The sequence below is a fragment of the Hypanus sabinus genome, chromosome 12 (assembly GCF_030144855.1).
Source record: "Hypanus sabinus isolate sHypSab1 chromosome 12, sHypSab1.hap1, whole genome shotgun sequence".
Taxonomy (NCBI): domain Eukaryota; kingdom Metazoa; phylum Chordata; class Chondrichthyes; order Myliobatiformes; family Dasyatidae; genus Hypanus; species Hypanus sabinus.
Genome location: NC_082717.1, coordinates 12,241,121 through 12,260,179, shown reverse-complemented (window position 1 = coordinate 12,260,179; position 19,059 = coordinate 12,241,121). Strand labels below are relative to the sequence as shown.

The following is a 19,059-nucleotide window of genomic DNA, read 5'->3' as shown; positions in this document are numbered from 1 at the left end:
TGACTCACTTTCAGGGACTCTTCATCTCACGTTCTTGATGTTCATTGCTTATTTAGTTTTCTTTTGCTTCTTTGTATTTACTGTGAATGCCCACGGGAAAATGAATCTCAGAGTTTGTATGTGGAGACATACATGTACTTTGATAATAAACTTGCTTTGAATTTTCTGGGGGAACAATGCTTCATTTAGTCATACCTGTGTATGACTGAATGACAATAAACTTGAACTTGAAAATACAGCTTTGGTAACCGCTTGAAGCATGTAGCAGGAACTCGTGGGTCTTTGATGATGCTATTTAACAGAACATTACTTGGAGCTTATTGGCAGGCAGTGAGCAAGCCCTTCAGTCTGAGTTTAACCTTGAAGATGTAGGACGCTGCTGGAAGAGGAATATTTAGTAGGGTGTCTGCAAAGCAGTTTTCCCAGTTTCAAAATGGTAGTCCGCAATGCTAATTTGCAGTGAAAATGCAAGAGAGACAGCGAGAGAAAGACAGATCTCAAAGCTACAAAAAATGGCAAGGCTCATAAAAGCCTCATTCAGTGACTGAAATGAAAATTGCCAAGAAACTATAATTTCTGTCTAAAAGATTATCGTCCTTCGGGGCAGGCAACAGATTGCACAGATGAGCATCGCAATTCCAAGCAATGTCAAAGATGTGCTGACTGGTTTACCAATTTCACAGAATGGAATGACTCATTTCCTTTTGTGTTGCTTTCACTCAATTTAACAATAAAAGCAGCATTCCTCTTCACTGGCAACCCGGCTTAAATATAAGAAACCTAAATCGTGGCACTGTTCTAGGTAAAAAAAAATACCGCTTAGACTGTGAGACTATAAGATAAAGTTAGGCCATTCGGTCCGTAGATTCTGCTTTGCCATTCCATCATGGCTGACTTATCTCCCTCTCAACCTCATTTTCTTGCCTTCTCCCTGTAAAATTTGAAACCCTGACTAATGAAGACCTATTATCAACCTCTGCTTTATACATACCCAATGACTTGCCCTCCACAGCCATCTGGGACAATGAATTTCAGATTCATCACCCTCTGGCTAAAGAAATTCTTCCTCATCTCTGTATTAAAGGGACATCCTTCAATTCTAAGACTGTGCTCTCTGACCTCCCACTACAAGAAATATCTGGGCCTTTCAATATTCGATAGGTTTCAATGAGATCTCCCCCTATTCTTCTAAGTTCCAGTGAATACAGGCCCAGAGCCATCAAACTCTCTCATAAGTTAACTTTTTCATTTCTGGAAACATTCTTGTCAACCTTCTCTGGACCCTCTCCAATGCCTTCACATCCTTCCTTAAATGAAGGGCTCAAAACTGTTCACAATACTCTTTGTGGGGTCTGACCAATAAAACCTCAATGAAGAATTGTACCATTAATTTATTCCATCTTGTTCTACTTCCTGAAACTAGACAGAAAAGATATGAGGGTACTGAGAGAAATAAAGATGTTTCATGATTTACAGTATGCGGACAGCCTGCCAAAAAGTGCTTGCAGGTGAAGTCAGGGCACATCAGGGCTTGCAGAGGCAGCTGGGTGAACTCTCAAACAATCTACGCATGGGCTTCATGCCAGGCTAAAGCATCGAAACCCAAGAGCAGTTCAGCCCCTCTGCTCTGTGCCAGCCAAGATCCCCCACCTGAGCCTGCCCCATGTGACCTGTCTCCCTCTCTTATCGCTACTACCATTGGGCGGGAGGGGCAGGGGTCTTGGGTCTTACGTAGCTAAATTCGGAAGCTGATGTTGCCCTGAAGCCGTCGATCTCCCGGACCAGCTTTGCTCTCCTCCGTGGTGAACTGACTCCGCAGCCTGGGGATTCACTTTCAGGGGCTCTGCAGCTCATGTTCAATGTATTGTTCTTTTTTACTTATTTGCATGATTTGTCTTCTTTTGCACATTGGATGTTTGTCAGTCTTTGCTATGCGTGGTTTCTCATGGATTCTATTGTTTTTTTTTTGTTTTCCTGTGGGTCCCTCTAAGAAAATGAATCTGAAGGTTGTAATCATATACACCTTTTGATAATAAATTTACTTTGAACATTGGGAGAAAGTCACTTTAAGGGTGAGACAAGATGCAGGAGATGGGACTGATAGATTGGATGGGCCAAACAGCTCCTTTTTAAGTACAGTACAGGGCTTTCAGCCCAAGATATTGTACTTAGCCATTTCTTTCTATTAGCCCTCCATTTTTTCTGTCAACCACGGGCCTATCTAAGAACTTCTTAAATTTCCCTAATATATCTGTCTCCACCCCCACCACAGCAGAGAAATTCCACACACCCTCCATTCTCTGTGAAAAGAACATACCTCTGATATTCCCACCTATATTTTCTTCCAATCATCTTAAAATTTTTCCCTCTTGTATTAGTCATTTCTGCCCCAAGAAAAAAATCTGGGTTACTTGTAAAAATGCCATCCCCTTTTCTCAATTCCTCCGTCTCCACTGCATCTGCTCTCAGGATGAGGCCTTTCATTCTAGAATGACGAGTCATTTACTGCGTTCGGTGCTCCTGATGATGCCTCCTGTATACCGGTGAGACACAACATAGACTGGGAGACCGCTTTGCCAAGCATCTACACGCCGTCTGCCAGAACGTGGGATCTCCCAGTGACCACCCATTTTCAAGTCAAGTCACTTTTATTGTCATTTTGACCATAACTGCTGGTACAGTACATAGTAAAAACCAGACAACATTTTTCAGGGCCATGGTGCTACATGAAACAATACAAAAACTACACTGAACTACGTAAAAACAACACAAAAACTACTCTAGACTACAGACCTACCCAGGACTGTATAAAGCACACAGAACTGTTCAGGCATTACAATAAATAATAAACAAGACAATAGGCACAGCAGAGGGCAGTAGGTTGGTAGTCCGATAGCTTGGGGGAAAATCTGTTACATAAATAAACAGCTGAATGGCGGTGCCCAGGATTCCGTCCGTTTCTCTACTCCCGCTGAGTATTTCGTTGCCACAGATGTAGTCCAATTTAATGTCCACTTGAGAGCAGAATGGACGGGAGAGCCGGCCGGCTGGGGCTTGCTTTTACCTGGCACGGACTCCTGCCCGCTCACCTCGCTTCAGCTTCCTCGCACACCGCTTACGAAGTCCCCACCTCTGGCCACCGGCCTCAGGCGACTCTGAGGACTGCAGGCCCGATTCCCTCAGCAGGCCGAGGTCATGCAATCTAACCAGAAGATTTTCATGAAGATTTGTTTTTGGGCGATCTCTGTGCTGTAGCAGTATCTGGTGATGGTAGACAGTCACTCTGTTATCCATTGCCCTGAACCCTAACTGTGCCTTAAAATTAAATTTAAAAAAAATTATAGCACCAGATGTGAAAGGCCGCTGCTGCTGTGTGCCAGCGCTGCCGACACTTCCTATTCCCATTCCGTTATGTCCATCCACGGCCCCCTTCACTGTCGTGATGAGGCCACACTCACGTTGGAGGAACAACACCTTATATTCTGTTTGGGTAACCTCCAACCTGATGGCATGAACATTGATTTCTCAAATTTCCAGTAATGCCCCCCACCCCCCCTCCTTCAACATTTCCCATCCTCTTATCCCTTCCTCACCTTATCTCTTTGCCTGCCCATCGCCTCCCTCTGGTGTTCCTCCCCCCTTTTTTCTTTCTTCCATGGCCTTCTGTCTCCTTCACCAATCAACTTCCCAGCTCTTTGCTTCATCCCTTCCCCTCCAGGTTTCACCTAGCGCCTGGCGTTTCACTCTCCCTCCCCCTACCTTTCAAATCTACTCCTCAGCTTTTCTTCTCTAGTCCTGCCGAAGGGCTTCGGCCTGAAACGTTAGCTGTACTTTTTTCCATTCACGCTGCCTGGCCTGCTGAGTTCCTCCAGCATTTTGGGAGTGTTGCTCGGATTTCCAGCATCTGCAGATTTTCTCTTGTTTGTGAGCTAGCAATGTCTCTTATCATTTTGTACACCTCTATCAAGTCACCTCTTACTCCTTCATTCCAAAGAGAAAAGCCCTAGCTTGATCAACCTGTCTTCAGAAGACATACCGTCTAGGCCAGGCAGCAACTGGTAATTGCTTTCTCGAAAGCTTCCACATTTTTCCTATAATGAGGCAATCAGAGCTGCACATAATATTCCAAGTGTGGTCTACCCAGGGTTTTATAGATCTGCAACATAACATCACGGATCTTGAACTCAGTCTGGTGAAGGTCACCTTCATAACCACAGTATCAACTTGTGTGGCAACTTTGAAGGATGGACCCCAAGACCTTAGTTAGACCCCACTTGGAGTATTGTGTTCATTTCGGGTCACCTCATTACAGAGGGTGCAGAGGAGATCTGCAAGGACGTTGCCTGGATTGGAGAGCATGCCTTGTGAGAATTGGTTATGGCCTTTTCTCCTTGGAGCAACGAAGGGGTGACCTGCTAGAGGTGTATTAGATGATGAGAGACATTGATTGTGTGAATAGCCGGATGCTTTTTCCCAGGGCTGAAATGGCAAACAGGAAGGGGCAGAGTTTTAAGGTGCTTGGAAGTAGGTACAAGGGGGATGTCAGAGGTAAGTTTTTCATACAGAGAGTGGTGGGTGTATGGAATCCACTGCCGGTGGTGGAAGCGGATACAATAGGGTCTTTGCTCTTAAGATGGGTACACGGAGCTTAGAGAAATAGAGGGCTATGCGGTAGGGAAATTCTTGTCACTTCTCAGCCCAGCTCTGCATTCTATTAATGTCTCGCTGCAACCTACAACCCTGCACACTATCCACAACTTCACCAAGTTTTGTTTATTCATTAACAAAACACTGTACAATAATCAGGGTTTCATAAACTACATACAGATTTAAATTAAAATGCTGCTATTACTATCTACAACACATTTGAGCTGCCGCGGGGCCCACCATTCTTGGAAGCCCCTCATTGTGCTATTAGAGACCACGCATTCCTTCTCATGGACACCCGGGAATGGACATAACCCCGGAAGAGGGGTAAGCAGTCGACTCGGGCAGGACGTCTGAATGCCCAGCTCCAGGAGCGAACCTTTTCCCAGAGACCTCCGTTGATACCCCTGCCCCCCCTTACCCCATCCCTATCTATAACTTTAGTCTGGTTCTCTTTCTCTCTCTTTCCCCCCCTCACTATAATCTCCCCCCAGCCCTACCTTTCTTTCTCTTTTATTTCCCATAATTCTCCACCTTCCCCCCCCCCCACCGCCTATTTCCCTCCAGCCTATCACTTCTACTTAATCCCTCCTCCCACTTCTTATCCCCCCTCGACCATCCCATGTGACTTCACTCCTGATGAAGGGTTTCGGCCCAAAACGTCATCACTACCTCCTCCCATAGATGCTGTCTTACCTACTGAGTTCTGCCAGCATTTTCTGTTTTTATTCTTTTCCCAGAGAGTCCCTTTCCCCTTAGCAGCGGCATTGGTCGTGGTGCTTACGTGTAATTAAAACTTTACGAGCAGCCACTTCAGATGTTCAAATGTAAACCGCCATCTCTGAATTTCCGTATTCACACAGTGCACTACCTCCTGCCGGCCACAGAAGGAATACGGCAGACAGAACCAGTTTAAAAAATCTGTTACACAGCTCTGCTCTCTCTATGCAAAAACACTTTCCACCCATGTCCCCAATGTACAGGGCATGGCCTCGCTGCATAAAGAGACTTCGCCCCGGGGTGTCTGGACGGCAGACGAGGGCAAGGAAATGAAAAGTATGCAGGTACAAGAACCGCCTCGTCGCATCGCGACCAAATGCCCCTCCCCCCCACTGTTTCACAAACATACTGAAGTTTATTAGCCCACTAAGGCATCTACAATAATCAGGGCTTCACAGAGCTATCAACAACCTCAAATTAAAGATACGATTACTGTTATCTACAAAATATTCAAGACTTCTGTGGGGCGCACCGTTCTCAGATCTCCCCCACCGTGCGTACTCCTCCAGGGACACCCGGGCACAGAAATAACCCCGCAGCAGAGGCAGGCAGTCGGCAGGAACCCCTGGACTACCTGCCGCCTAGATCTGAGAATGGCCAGCAGCGAAGCGGCCAGGACATTCCCCGAGCGACCCACTCACCCCTCCGTACCGGGTGGCCCTAGATCGGAAGCGAGACATTGAAACGTACCCAAAAATTAAGGAGCATCCTTTCAGGTGTTTTAATAGGGGCGGCAACCTCTCCCGTGGGACACTGCCTCCTCCCGGGCAGAAAAAGGACAGGTGGCTGGGCAAACAATGAACCCTCTCAAAAATCTGTTACACGACACGACTCTATGCAAATATTCCCCATCTCTGCACACGGTAAAATAGACACCTCGGCGTCTCCGGATGGTAGATAAGGTCAAAGAAGTGAATAGTATGCCAGGAGCGGCCAGTGCATCGCAACCAAACGGCCCCTTAGAGCAATTCCCCGATGAGCGTTCATTGTTTGAATAGCTATGCCAGAATCAAAATTCAAAGTAAATGCATTATCAGAGTACATACATGTCACCATGTACAACGCTGACATCCTTTTTCTAAGGGGATACTTAGCAAATCTACAGAACAGTAACTCTAGACAAGATCTGTTAACTGTAACCAAAATGTGCAAATGCAGATAATAAATAAATAACGCGCGTGAAATAACAAGATAAAAGAGTCCTTGAATGAATGTAGTTAACCCCTTTTGTTCAAGAGCCTGATGGTCGAGGGGTAGTAACTATTCTTGAACCTGGTGGTGCGAGTCCCGAGGCTCTTGTACTCTGGCAGCAGCGAGAAAGGAGCACGGGCTGGGTGGTGAGGATCTCTGATGATGGATGCTGCTTTCCCATGGCAAAGTTTCATGTAGATGTGCTCAATGGTTGGGAGGGTTTTACCTGTGATCGACTGGGCCAAATCCACTGCCTTTTGTAAGATTTTCCGACATATACCGTGAAATTCATTAACTTTACGGCAGCAGTACAATGAAAGACATGATAAATATAGAGAAAAACTGAATTACCCTTACTATATATACACACACACACACAAACGTTTGTATATATGTGTGTGTGTGTGTGTGTGTGTGCGTCCATTAAATAGTTTAGTTAAAATACGTTGTGCAAAATAACCAAGTTTAAAAACAGTAGTGAGGTAGTGTTCAGGAATCAATGTCCATTCAGAAATCGGAGCTTTTCCGGAATCGCTGAGCGTGTGCCTCCCTGGATTGGATACTACCCTCCTAAGGCACCGCTCTTCGAAGATGCCTTGAACACTACGGAGACTAGTATCCATGATGGAGCTGACTAATTTTACAGGCTTCTACGATTTACTTTTTGAACTTCAACCGCCATACCAGATGGTATAATACAATTCATTCGAGCGCATGAACTGGTAGTTCGGCACACCATGGCCGCGCTGAACACCAATTAAACTAAATCTGCCTGCATGTGATCTACATTCCTGCATTCTCTGCATTTATTTTATTTAGAGATGCAGCATGATAACAGGCCCAAAGAGCGTGCACTTGCCCAATTACACCCCTGTGACCAAGTAACCTACTAAAACTCTACTTTGCAGAGGCCAGGCACAGTTCTCAGACACTTCCTTATACCTATTTCTTCTCTTTCAATATTTTTATTAGTTTCTGCATAAAGGAGTACACAGTACCAGAAGATTTATATTGTAAGTCAAAAGAAAAAAAAGTACCAAATACGTACCTATTTCTTGAAGAGGACCAGCTCTGGGTCATCAGAAAACTGTCTCTGACAGCATAACTATCATTTCTGGAGAACTCCCATCCTCTGCCATCAGACTCAGAGTTCCCTTACTTTACACTGCTTGCTTCTACCTCATACCCAAGATCCAAAGACTGGACTGTCCCGTAGGCCCATTGTCTCTGCTTGGTCTTGCCTCACTGAACTCATGTACTCATACCTCGACTGCTCTCTATCCCCCTTGGTTCAGCCCTTTCCCATGTCTGTGACACTTCACTTGCCCTCAATCTCCTCAGTAATTTTCAAATCCCGAGCCCTTAATTTCCTGACACTGTAATTTCCTGTGCAACCAATAAATTACCAAGGATGTCCAATCTCTATACGCTTCTCTCCTTTTCTTTATTAACAAAAGAACCAATCAACTCCCCTCCACCTCTGCCTGGCAGAACTGGTCGTCAACCTCTACAATGTCTTCTTTGGCTCCTCCCACTTTTTTCAGACTTGAGGGGTAACCACAGACACCTGCATGGGTCCCAGCTATGCCTGCCTTTTTGTTGGCTGTGTAAAACAGTCTATGCTCCAAGCCTTCCCTGGTAATACTCCCCAGTTCTTCATCCACTCTATTGATGACTGCATTGGTGCTGCACCATGCACCCATGCTGAGCTCATCAATTTCATCAACTTTGGATCCAACTTCTACACTGCCTTTAAATTCACTCGGTCTATTTCTGACACCTCCCTTCCCTTTCTCAATCTCTCTGTCTCCGGTTCTGGAGACAAATTGTCATCCAAAGTCTTTTCTAAACCTACCCATTCCCACAACTATCTCAATTATATCTCTTCCCAGCCTGTTTTCTGTAAAAATGCTACTCCCTTTTCTCAGTTCTTCTATCTCTGCTGCATCTATTCCCAGGAAGATACTTTCCCACACCTTAACAATTCCTTGTGTCCTTACTTACCACCCCATCTCCTACATCCAACACATCATTCTCCGCAACTTCCAACATCTCCACAGGGATCCAACCACTAAACACATCTTTGCCTCCCCCCTTCACTCCACTTTCCACAGGGATTGCTCCCTCTGTGATTCCCTTGTCCATTCATCCTCCACACTAACGTCCCTCCCAGCACTTACGTCTGCAAGCAGCTAAAGTGCTACGCCTGCCCATTCACCTCCGCCATCACCCGTATTCATGGCCCCAAACAGTCCTTCCAGGTGAGGCAACACTTCAGCTGCAAATCCACTGAGGTCATCTATTGTATCCGGTGCTCCTGTACATTGGTGAAACCCACCAATCACCTCTGCCAAAGGTGGAACATTTAACATTAACATTTTAACAAGGATGTAATGTTGAGGCTTTAAAAGGCACTGCAGAGGCCTCTTCTGGAGTATTGTAAGAAGTTTTGGGCCTCTTATCTAAGAAAGGGTATGCTGACATTGGAGAGGGTTCAAAGGAAATTCTCAAAAATGATTCCAGTATTGAAATTATTTATCATATGAGGAGCATTTAATGGCTCTGGGCCTGTACTCACTACAATTCAGAAGACTGAGAGGTGACCTAATTGAAACCTATCAAATGGTGAAAGGCCTTTATTAGAGTAGATTTGGAGAGGATCCCATAGTGGTGGAGTCTAAGACCAGAGATCACAGCCTCTGAATAGAGGGGTGTCCACTTAGAACGAAGATGAGGAGGAATTTCTTCAGCCAAAGGGTGGTGAATCTGTGAAATTCATTGCCATAAGCAGCAGTGGAGGCCAATTCATCCGGTATATTTAAGGCAGAGGTTGATAGATTCTTGATTAGTCAGAGCATGAAGGGAAATGGGGAGAAGGTGAGAAATTGGTCAGCAATTGAATTGGTGGAGCAGACTCAGTGGGCCAAATGGCCTAATTCTTCTCCTATATCTTACCTTCTTATGGTCTAACTTCCTGGTGGCCTATCAGTTTAATTCCGGTTCCCATTCACCTTGCGAAGTGTGGGTCCATGGTGTCCTCTCATGCCACGATTAAGTCACTCTTAGGGTGGAGGAGCAACACCTATATTCCATCTGGGTAGCCTCCAACCTCAATGCATGAATATCAATTTCTCCTTCCAGTAAGAAACAATGATCTTTCCCTCCCCTCTTCTATTCCCCCACTCTGGCCTCTCACCTCTTCACACCTGCCAATCACATTCTCCTGGAGTCCCCTTCTCCTTCGCTTTCGCCGATATGGCCCTCTCCTATCAAATATTCATCTCCAGCCCTTTACCTTTCCCACCCACCTGGCTTCACTCTCTTCACTCGTCTTCCCCTCTTCTCACCGTCCTCCTCCTTTTCCCGCCCGGAAGAAGCGTCTCGGCCCAAAACATTTACTCTTCGTTCATTTCCATGGATGCTGCCTGACCCGCTGAAGTTCTCCCGTATTTTGTGTATGTCACCTACGTCTTTAAAATGTGGAACTGGAGCCTGCATTTCCACGGAGGGGACTTGTCGGGAAATGGTGCGGCATGTTTCTATGAGCGCAAAGGAAACATCTCGTTGCTAAATTGAGATATTTGAGAGACGCCGTTTAACATGGAACGTTTGTTAGGATATCACTGCCATCGTAATGTATACAAATGCGTGTTTTACTTTCTGAAAAGCACTGGACTTTTTGATGTTGAGTTTGTTTCTACGGAGGAGCAATTTAGTGGCTCTACTTCCTGTCTCTTTGCTCCACACTCCAACTCAGTAGGCGGCGGTACTACACCTTATGTTGGTCTGCTAAAAGCCATTGGATTTTCACAAGAAGAAAGAATATTAGTTCTCGGAGGAAACGCAGGCGACAACGGGGAGAAAGTAGAAACTCTGCAGAGATAGCGGCGGATTTGATCTATATCGCCGGTATAGAAAAGATTTGATCCTCCCCGGCGGGGAATTGAACCCCGGTCTCCCGCGTGACAGGCGGGGATACTAACCACTATACTACCGAGGACTTGATGCAGAGTTTGCAGTTAATCTTTATATGCGATACAGTAACATTGTATATCGTACTATTAACTTCTGTCATTATGTGCTGTGTCGTATCACACAAGTGATCATGGTTGTTTTTTGACTGGATTTTTCAACAGAAGTAGTTTGCCATTGCCTTCTTTTGGGCAGCGTCCTTACAAGACCGCTGAGCCCAGTCATTATCAGTACTCTTCAGAGATTGTCTGAAGTGTCAGTGGGTCGCTTAAACAGGAGTTGTGATATGCACCACCTGCTGCCATTGGGGTTCACTGACCCTGATCGGGGGCGGGGGGTGTGCTAAGCAGGTGCGACGCCTTGCCCAAGGGTGACCTGCAGGCCAGCAGAGGGAAGGGGCACCTTACACCTCCTTTGGCAGAGTGTGTTGTTTTACGTAGTCCAGTGTAGCCTTGAGTTGTCTCACTTGTGTAGTTTAGTGTTGTTTCATGTAGCACCAGGGTCCTGGAGGAACGTTGTTTCACTTTTACTGTGTATTGCACCAGCATTTTATGGTCGAAATGACAATAAAGAGCGATTTGACTTGATCTCCACCCCACCACCCTAGACCAAATCTCAAGACAGCTTTCTCCAGGCAACCACCCCTTTCTATGGTAAAACGCTTGCCCCGCACATTTCCTTTAAACTTCTACCCCTCTTAACTTCAACTTATGTTCTCTCGCTTGAGATATTTCTATTCTGGGGGAAAAAGACTCTGACTATCTACCCTATCTATGCCTTTTATAATTGTTATACATTTCTATTCAGGTCTCCTCTCGGCCGCCGCTGCTCCAGACGAAACAATGCACGTTTGCTCAACCCCTCCTTGTAACACGTCCCTCAATCCAGCAACATTCTGGTAAACGTCTGTATATCTAGCTGATTTTAACAAACTGGAGAGGGATTTGAATTTCAGCATGGCAAATAGGGAATTTTAATCCAGTGAAATAAAAAAAATATGCACGAGAAAGTCTGCAGATGCTGGAAATCCAAAGCAATAAAATACTGGAAGAACTTAGTAGGTCAACTAACTACAAGTAACACACACAAAATGCTGGTGGAACGCAGCAGGCCAGGCAACATCTATAGGAAGAAACACGGTCGATGTTTCGGACCGAGACCCTTCGTCAGGACTAACTGGAAGAAGATATAGTAAGAGATTTGAAAGTGGGAGGGGAAGTGGGAGGGGGAGATCCGAAATGATAGGGGAATACAGGAGGGGGAGGGATGAAGCTAGGAGCTGGAAAGCTGATTGGGAAAAGGGATACAGAGCTGGAGAAGGGAAAGGATCATGGGACTGGAGGCCTAGGGAGAAAGAAAGAGGGAGAGGAGAACCAGAGGGAGATGGGGAACAGGCAAGGAGTGATTGTGAGAGGGAGAGAGAGAGAAAAAAGAGAGAAATAAAGGGGAATAAATAAATAAATAGATTAATAAGGGATGGGGTAAGAAGGGGAGGAGGGGCATTAGTGGAAGTTAGAGAAATCAATGTTCATGCCATCAAGTTGGAGGCTACCCAGACGGAATGTAACAAATACGGATTGAAGAGATAGTGTCATTACCAAAATTACAAGATTGTTGAAAACAGCGTTGTGGAGTTATATGCGGCGATTGCTGGAGCAGCATGGCCCAAATGGCTGGAAGGACCTACTCCTCGCAGTGTCATTAAATAAATAAAATTAAACAAATAAATAGTAAATACCTATCTTGTCCAACGTGTCCCTATCACACAGGCCTTCAAGTCCAGGCAACATTCTTGTAAAGTAATTATAGTAACTGAAAAAGGATCTAGCGCTTTCCCGGCATATAAGACGTATAAAGTTCTCGAGCTGGTGTCCGTTTGAACTGGCATCTTAGGAAGACAGCCAAGGAACAAAGAAGCCTTGCCTTTTCCTCGGGCAATCAGTCAATAAATTCATACATTATATATGCTGGGGAAGCTAATAGATCCTTTTTCACTCATCTCTGAGGGGAGGAAGTTCACCGCGATGTTTGTCACTTTGAGTAACTGCGTAAGGAGCAGGCAAGGCTTCTTTGTTGTTTGGCCTTCCTTCTGAGACACTGGTTAAAACTGACACCTGTGCCCTCTGGAAACCGGAGAAGAGTTTGTCTGGTATTATAGCAACATCTGATTTGTTTTAAACCACAGATGATAGGGTGGTTAAGATATTTGGTGCATTGGCCTTCATAGTAAGGGAATTGAATTCAAGAGCTGCAAGACAATGGTGCACCTTTATAAAACACTGGCTAAGCTACACTGGGCATATGATATTCAGTTCTGGTCTCCTCATTATAGGAAGGTTTTGGAAGCTTTTGAGAGGGTGCAGAGGAGAATTATTTATTTAATTTTATTTAGAGATACAGCACGAAACAAGCCCTTTTAAAAATTTATTCATTTACGGGATGTGGGTTTTGCCATCTAAGCCAGCATTTATTGCCCATCTGATGCACCATCAATAACTCTCTCTGAGACGTAAAGGCGAGATATCGGCTTTTATTGACTGGCAGAAGGAACAAGCAGTGAGTGACCACCATACTGCATCCTGGAGACTGAGAGGCCGGGCTCAGGCCTCAATTGCCTTTATACCGGGGTCTGTGGGAGGAGCCACAGGAGCAGTCAGCAGGGGGCGTGTCCAGACAGATATATGCAGTTCACCACACCATCCCTGGATGATTTTGAGAAGGTGGTGATGCGCTGCCTTCTTGAACCTCTGCAATCCCTGATAGACCTGATAGGTAGACCCACGGTGCTGTCAGGGAGGGAATTCCATGATTTTGACCCAGTGACGAAGGAACAGCGATATGTTTCCAAGTCAGGATTTGAGTGACTGGGAGGGGGATTTCCAAGTGGTGGCATTTCCAGGCATCTGCTGTTCTCGTCCTTGTAGATGGTAGTGGTTGTGGATCTGGAAAGTGCTGCCTTGGGAGCTTTGTTGTGTTGTTGCAGTGCATCTTGTAGATAGTACACACTGCTGCCACTGTTCGTCGATGGTGGGGTGATTGGATGCTTGTGGAAGGGGTAACAATCAAGTGGGCTTCCTTGTACTGGATGGTGTCAAGCTTCTTGAATGTTGATGGAGCTGCACTCATCCAGGTGAGTGATGAATATTCCAATATACCTTGTAGATAGTGGACAGGCTCTGGGGAGTCAGGAGGTGAGTTACAGACTGCAGGATTCCTAGCCTTTGATCTGCTCTGGTATAGCCATGAATAGACCAGTTCAGCTTCCTGTCAATTGTAATGGCCAGGATGTTGATAGTAGAGGATTCAGTGACGGTGATGCCTCTGAATGTCAAAGGACGATGGTTAGAGCCTCTCTTGTTGGAGATGGTCATTGTCTGGCATTTGCCTGTCTCGAATGTTATGTGCCACTTGTTGGCCCAAGCCTGGATATTGTCCAAATCCTGCTGCATTTGGGTATGAACAGCTTCACTATCTGAGAAGTCACGAGCAGTGCAGAACATTATGCAGTCATCTGCAAGCATCCCCACTTCTGACCTTACGATGGAGGGAAGGTGAAAAAGCGCCCCAAAAGAAGTTCGGTATGAGCCCCCAAATCCTAAGGACTTTCTACAGGGGCACAATTGAGAGCGTCCTGACTGGCTGCATCACTGCCTGGTATGGGAACTGCACTTCCCTCAATCACAGGACTCTGCAGAGAGTGGTGCAGTCAGCCCAACACATCTGTAGATGTGAACTTCCCACTATTCAGGATGTTTACAATGACAGGTGTGTAAAAGGGTCCAAAGGATCACTGGGGACCCGAGTCACCCCAACCACAAACTATTCCAGCTGCTACCATCCGGGAAACGGTACCACAGCATAAAAGCCAGGACCAACAGGCTCTGGGACAGCTTCTTCCACCAGACCATCAGACTGCTTAATTCATGCTGACGCTACTGTATTTCTATGTATTTTGACTATCCTGTTGTCCATAATATTTATTATAAATTACTATAATAGCACATTGCATATTTTAATGTATACGTAATACAAACATTTTTACTCCTCATGTATTTGAAGGATGTAAGTAATAAAGTCAATTCAATTCAATTCATTGATGAAGCAGCTGAAGATGGTTGGTTCTAGGACACTTTCCTGAGGAACTCCTGCAGTGATGTTCTGAGGATGAGATGATTGACCTCCAACCACCACAACCATCTTCCTTTGTCCTAACGAAGGGTCTCGGCCTGAAACATCGACAGTGCTTCTCCCTATAGATGCTGCCTGGCCTGCTGTGTTCCACCGGCATTTTGTGTGTGTTGTTCATCTTCCTCTGTGTCAGGTATGATTCCAACCAGCGGAGGCTTTTCCTCCTAATTCCCATTAACTCCATTTTAGCTAGGGCACCTTGATGCCATACTTGGTCAAATGCTGTCTTGATGTCGAGGGTTATCACTCTCACCTCACCTCTGGTATTTAGCTCTTTGATCCATGGAGGTGATGAGGTCAGGAGCTGAGTGGCGTCAACAGAACCCAAACTGGGCATCCGTAAACAGGTTATTGCTGAGTAGATGTTGCATGATAGCACTGTTATTGTCCCCTTCCATTACTTTACTGATGATTGAGAGTAGGCTGATAGGGTGGTAATTATCTGGGTTGGACTTGTCCTGTTTCTTGCATACAGGACATACCTGGGCAATTTTTATCATTGCTGAGTAGATGTCAGTGTCGTAGCTGTACTTGAACAGCTTGGCTAGTGTTGGGGCAAGTTCTGGAGCACAAGTCTTTGGGACTATTGCCAGGATTTTGGTTGGGCCCATAACCTTCGCAGTATCCAGTGGTTTCAGCCATTTCTTGATGCCATGTGGAGTGAATCGGATTGGCTGCATATTGACATCTGGGACGCTAGGGACCTCTGGAGGAGGCTGAGCTGATCATCTACTTGGTACTTCGACTGAAGACGGTTGCAAGTGCTTCAGCCTTATCTTTTGCAGGTGTGCTGGGCTCCTCAATTGTTGAGGATGAGGATATTTGTGGAGCCTCCTCTTCCAGTGTGTTGTCCACCACCATTCACAGCTGGATGTGGCAGGACTACAGAGCTTAGATCTGATCTGCTGGTTGTGGGACCACTTAGCTTTGACTATTACTTGCTGTTTATGGTGTTTGACATGCAAGTAGTCCTGTGTTGTGACTTCATCAGGGTGACGCCTCATATTGAGGTATGTCTAGTGTTGTTCTTGGCTTACCCTCCCGCACTCTTCATTGAACTAGGGTTGATCCCCTGGCTGGTGGTAATGTTAGAGTGGGGGATACACTGGGCCATGAGGTTACAGACTGTAGTTGAGTACAGTTCTGTTGCTGCTGATGGTCCACAGTGCCTTATAGATGCCCAGTCTTGGGCTGCTAAACCTGTTCAAAGTCTATCCCATTTAGCACGGTGGTAGTGCCACGCAACACGATGGAGGGTTTCTTCAATGTGGAGATGGGATTTAGTCTCCACAAATACTGTGTGGTGGTCACTTACGTCTACCAATGCTGCCCTGGACAGATGCTTCCACGGCAGGCAGGTTGGTGAGAATGAGACGAAGAGTGCTTTTCCCTCTTGTTGGTTCCCTCACCACCTGCTGGAGTTCCAGTCTAGTAGCTCTGTCCAGTAGGACCTGACTAGCTCGGTCTGTGGAGGTACAACCATGCCACTCCAGGTGATGTACATTGAAGACCCCCCACCCAGAGTACATTCTGTCCCCTTGCCACACTCAATGCCTCCTCCAAGTGCTGGTCAACATGGAAAAGTACTGATTCGTCAGCCGAAGGAGAACGGTAAGTAGTAATCAGCAGGAGGTTTGCTTGCCCATGTTTAACCTGGCGCCATGAGACTTTATGGGGTCCAGAGTCAAAGTTGGGAGTTGCCAGGGCAACTCCCTCTCTATTGTATACTGCTGTGTCACCACCTCTACTACGCCTGTTCTGCCAGTGAGACAATACACCCAGGAATGGAGATGGTGGAGTCGGGAATGTTAACGATAAGGTATGATTCTCTCAGTACAACTATGTCACGCTGGTACTTGACTAGACTGTGAGACAGCTCTCCCAACTTTGGCACAAGTCCCCAGATGTTAGTAAGGAAAACTCTTCAGGGTTGACAGGGCTGGTTTTGCTGTTGTCATTTCCAGTGCCGAGGTTGTTGCCAGGTTGTCTGACTGGGTTCATTCATTATTTTTAGTAGTTGTATACAACTGAATGGCTCGCTAGGCCATTTCAGAGGGCATAGAAGAGTCAACCACTTTGCTGTGGGTCTGGAGTCACATATGCAAGGCGTGATTGATAAGTTCGTGGCCTAAGGTAGAAGGAGTCCATTTTAGAAAACCTAGCACATTTATTTTTCACCCTCCCCTAGTGTTGCCACCATGTCCTCTTGGACCTCCTTGGGTGATAAGCCCTTGAGACCAAGGTAACAGATGACTGCACATAGGCTGATGTTGTCCATTTTCTCAGACAGTGCTTACTTGCAATTTTCAATTATCTGAAACAAAAATACTACAGAAGTTATTAACTTCAAACTTTCTGTATAATCACTCAAAGAGTTGAACTGCACATGCACATAACGAGAGGTGTAAAACTCATCTCCTACCTCAGGCCATGAACTTATCAATCACCCCTGCTGTGGACACTTTCTGGAGGTCCACGATCCGTATGCTCCACGACCACTGGACTAAGTGTGTAAATGTAGGAGGGGACTATGTTGAAAAATAAATGTGCTAGGTTTTCTAAAATTGACTCCTTCTACCTTAGGCCACAAACTTATCAATCACCCCTCATATGTCCAATCAGGTAAGAGCGACAGGATTCTTCCCCTAAAGGACATTAGTGAACCAGATGGGTTTTTACGATGATCGATGTGGTTTCATGGTCATCAGATTTTTTTTAAACTGAATTCAAATTCACTACCTGCCATGATGGGATTTGAACTCACATCCCCAGCGTATAACTGGGTCTCTGGATTACTTATCCAGTAGTAATTACCACCACGCCAAATCTCCCCTTCTGGCCCAACAAGCTGCACCACCCAGAAACCCAATTATTTAACCTTTGCCTAATCACAGGATAATTTACAATGAACAATTAGCCTACTAACCAGTACATTTTTCGGACTATGGGAGGAAAACAGAGTACCCAAAAGAAACTCATGTGGCCACAGGGAGAACATAAAACTTGTTACAGATGCCACTGCAGCTGAACACCAAACTTGGATAACCCAAGCTATAATAGTGCTAACCGCTGGGCTACCATGGCACCAGGACTAGATAGCATGTGCTATGAGGATAAGTTGAGCAAGCTTGAGCTTTTCTCTCTGGAACAAAGGAGAAAGAGAAATGATTTGATAGCGGGGTTCAAGGTGATAAGACCATAAGATATAGGAGCAGAATTAGGCCATTTGGCCCATTGCGTCTGTTCCGCCATTTCATCATGTCTGATCCAATTTTCCTCTCTGTCTCAATCTGCTACCTTCTCCCCATATTCCTTCATGCCCTGACCAATCAAGAATCTATCAACCTCTGATTCAAATATGCAAAAAGACTTGGCCTCCACAGGTGCCTGTTGCAAAGAATTCCACAAATTCACTACTCTCTGGCAAAAGGAATTCCTCCTCATGTACATTCTAAAAGGACACCCCTCGCTTCTGAGGTTGAGTGCCCTGGTCATAGACCTCCCACCATAGGAAGTAGATTGTCCACATCCGTTCTATCAACTTCTTCACCTTTTGACAGGTTTCAGTGAGGTCACTACTTATTCTTCTGAATTCTAGTGAGTACAGACTCAAAGCAATCAAATGCTCTTCATATGACAAACCATTCAATCCTGGAATCATTTTCGTGAACCTCTTTTGAACCCTCTCCAATTTCAGCACATCCTTTCTAAGATAAAGGGCCCAAAACTGCTCACAATACTCCAAGTGAGGCCTCACCAGTGCTTTATAAAGTCTCAACATTATATCATTGCTTTTATGTTCTAGTCCTTTACAAGGCAAGTGACCTCAGCCTTTATCAAAACTCTTCAGAGACTGACTGCCTGGCATTAGTGGTCACATAACCAGGATATGTGCTAGCTGCTCATACAACCATCCACCACCTGCTCCCAATGCTTCACCTGACCCTGATTGGGGGCTAAGCAGGGGTTACATCTTCCCCAAGGGTAGTGGAGGGGAGGAGCGCCTTACTCCTCCTTTGGTAGAGATGAATCTCCACCCTGCCACCTTCCCTGGGTATAGGTTGAAGGTGAAAGGGGAAAGATCTGAAGGAAACCTGTCTCACAGATATATAAGCAACCCAGTAGCATAGTGATTTGTGCAATGCTTTATAGCCACCATGATTATGGCGACATTTGCAAGCTGTCCCAGCACACTCCTCGGACTGTGTTGGTCGTTGATGCAAAAATGACACATGTCACAGTACATGCGACAAATAGATTTAATCTTTACATCCAAGTTCA

At 45.6% G+C, this 19,059-nt stretch overlaps 1 long non-coding RNA gene and 1 other non-coding gene across 2 annotated transcripts in view; both read right to left on the bottom strand.

The window, feature by feature from the left end:
* LOC132402624 (uncharacterized) overlaps window positions 1–10,610 on the bottom strand; it is a 39,408-nt gene extending 28,798 nt beyond the window's left edge. Inside the window, exon 1 of the long non-coding RNA XR_009514975.1 lies at window positions 9,574–10,610. This is a non-coding gene — a long non-coding RNA (uncharacterized LOC132402624). The remainder of the gene's footprint in view (window positions 1–9,573) is intronic.
* trnad-guc (transfer RNA aspartic acid (anticodon GUC)) lies at window positions 10,547–10,618 on the bottom strand. The gene has a single exon. It is a non-coding gene; the product is annotated as a tRNA-Asp (tRNA).
* Window positions 10,619–19,059: the final 8,441 nt, after the last annotated feature.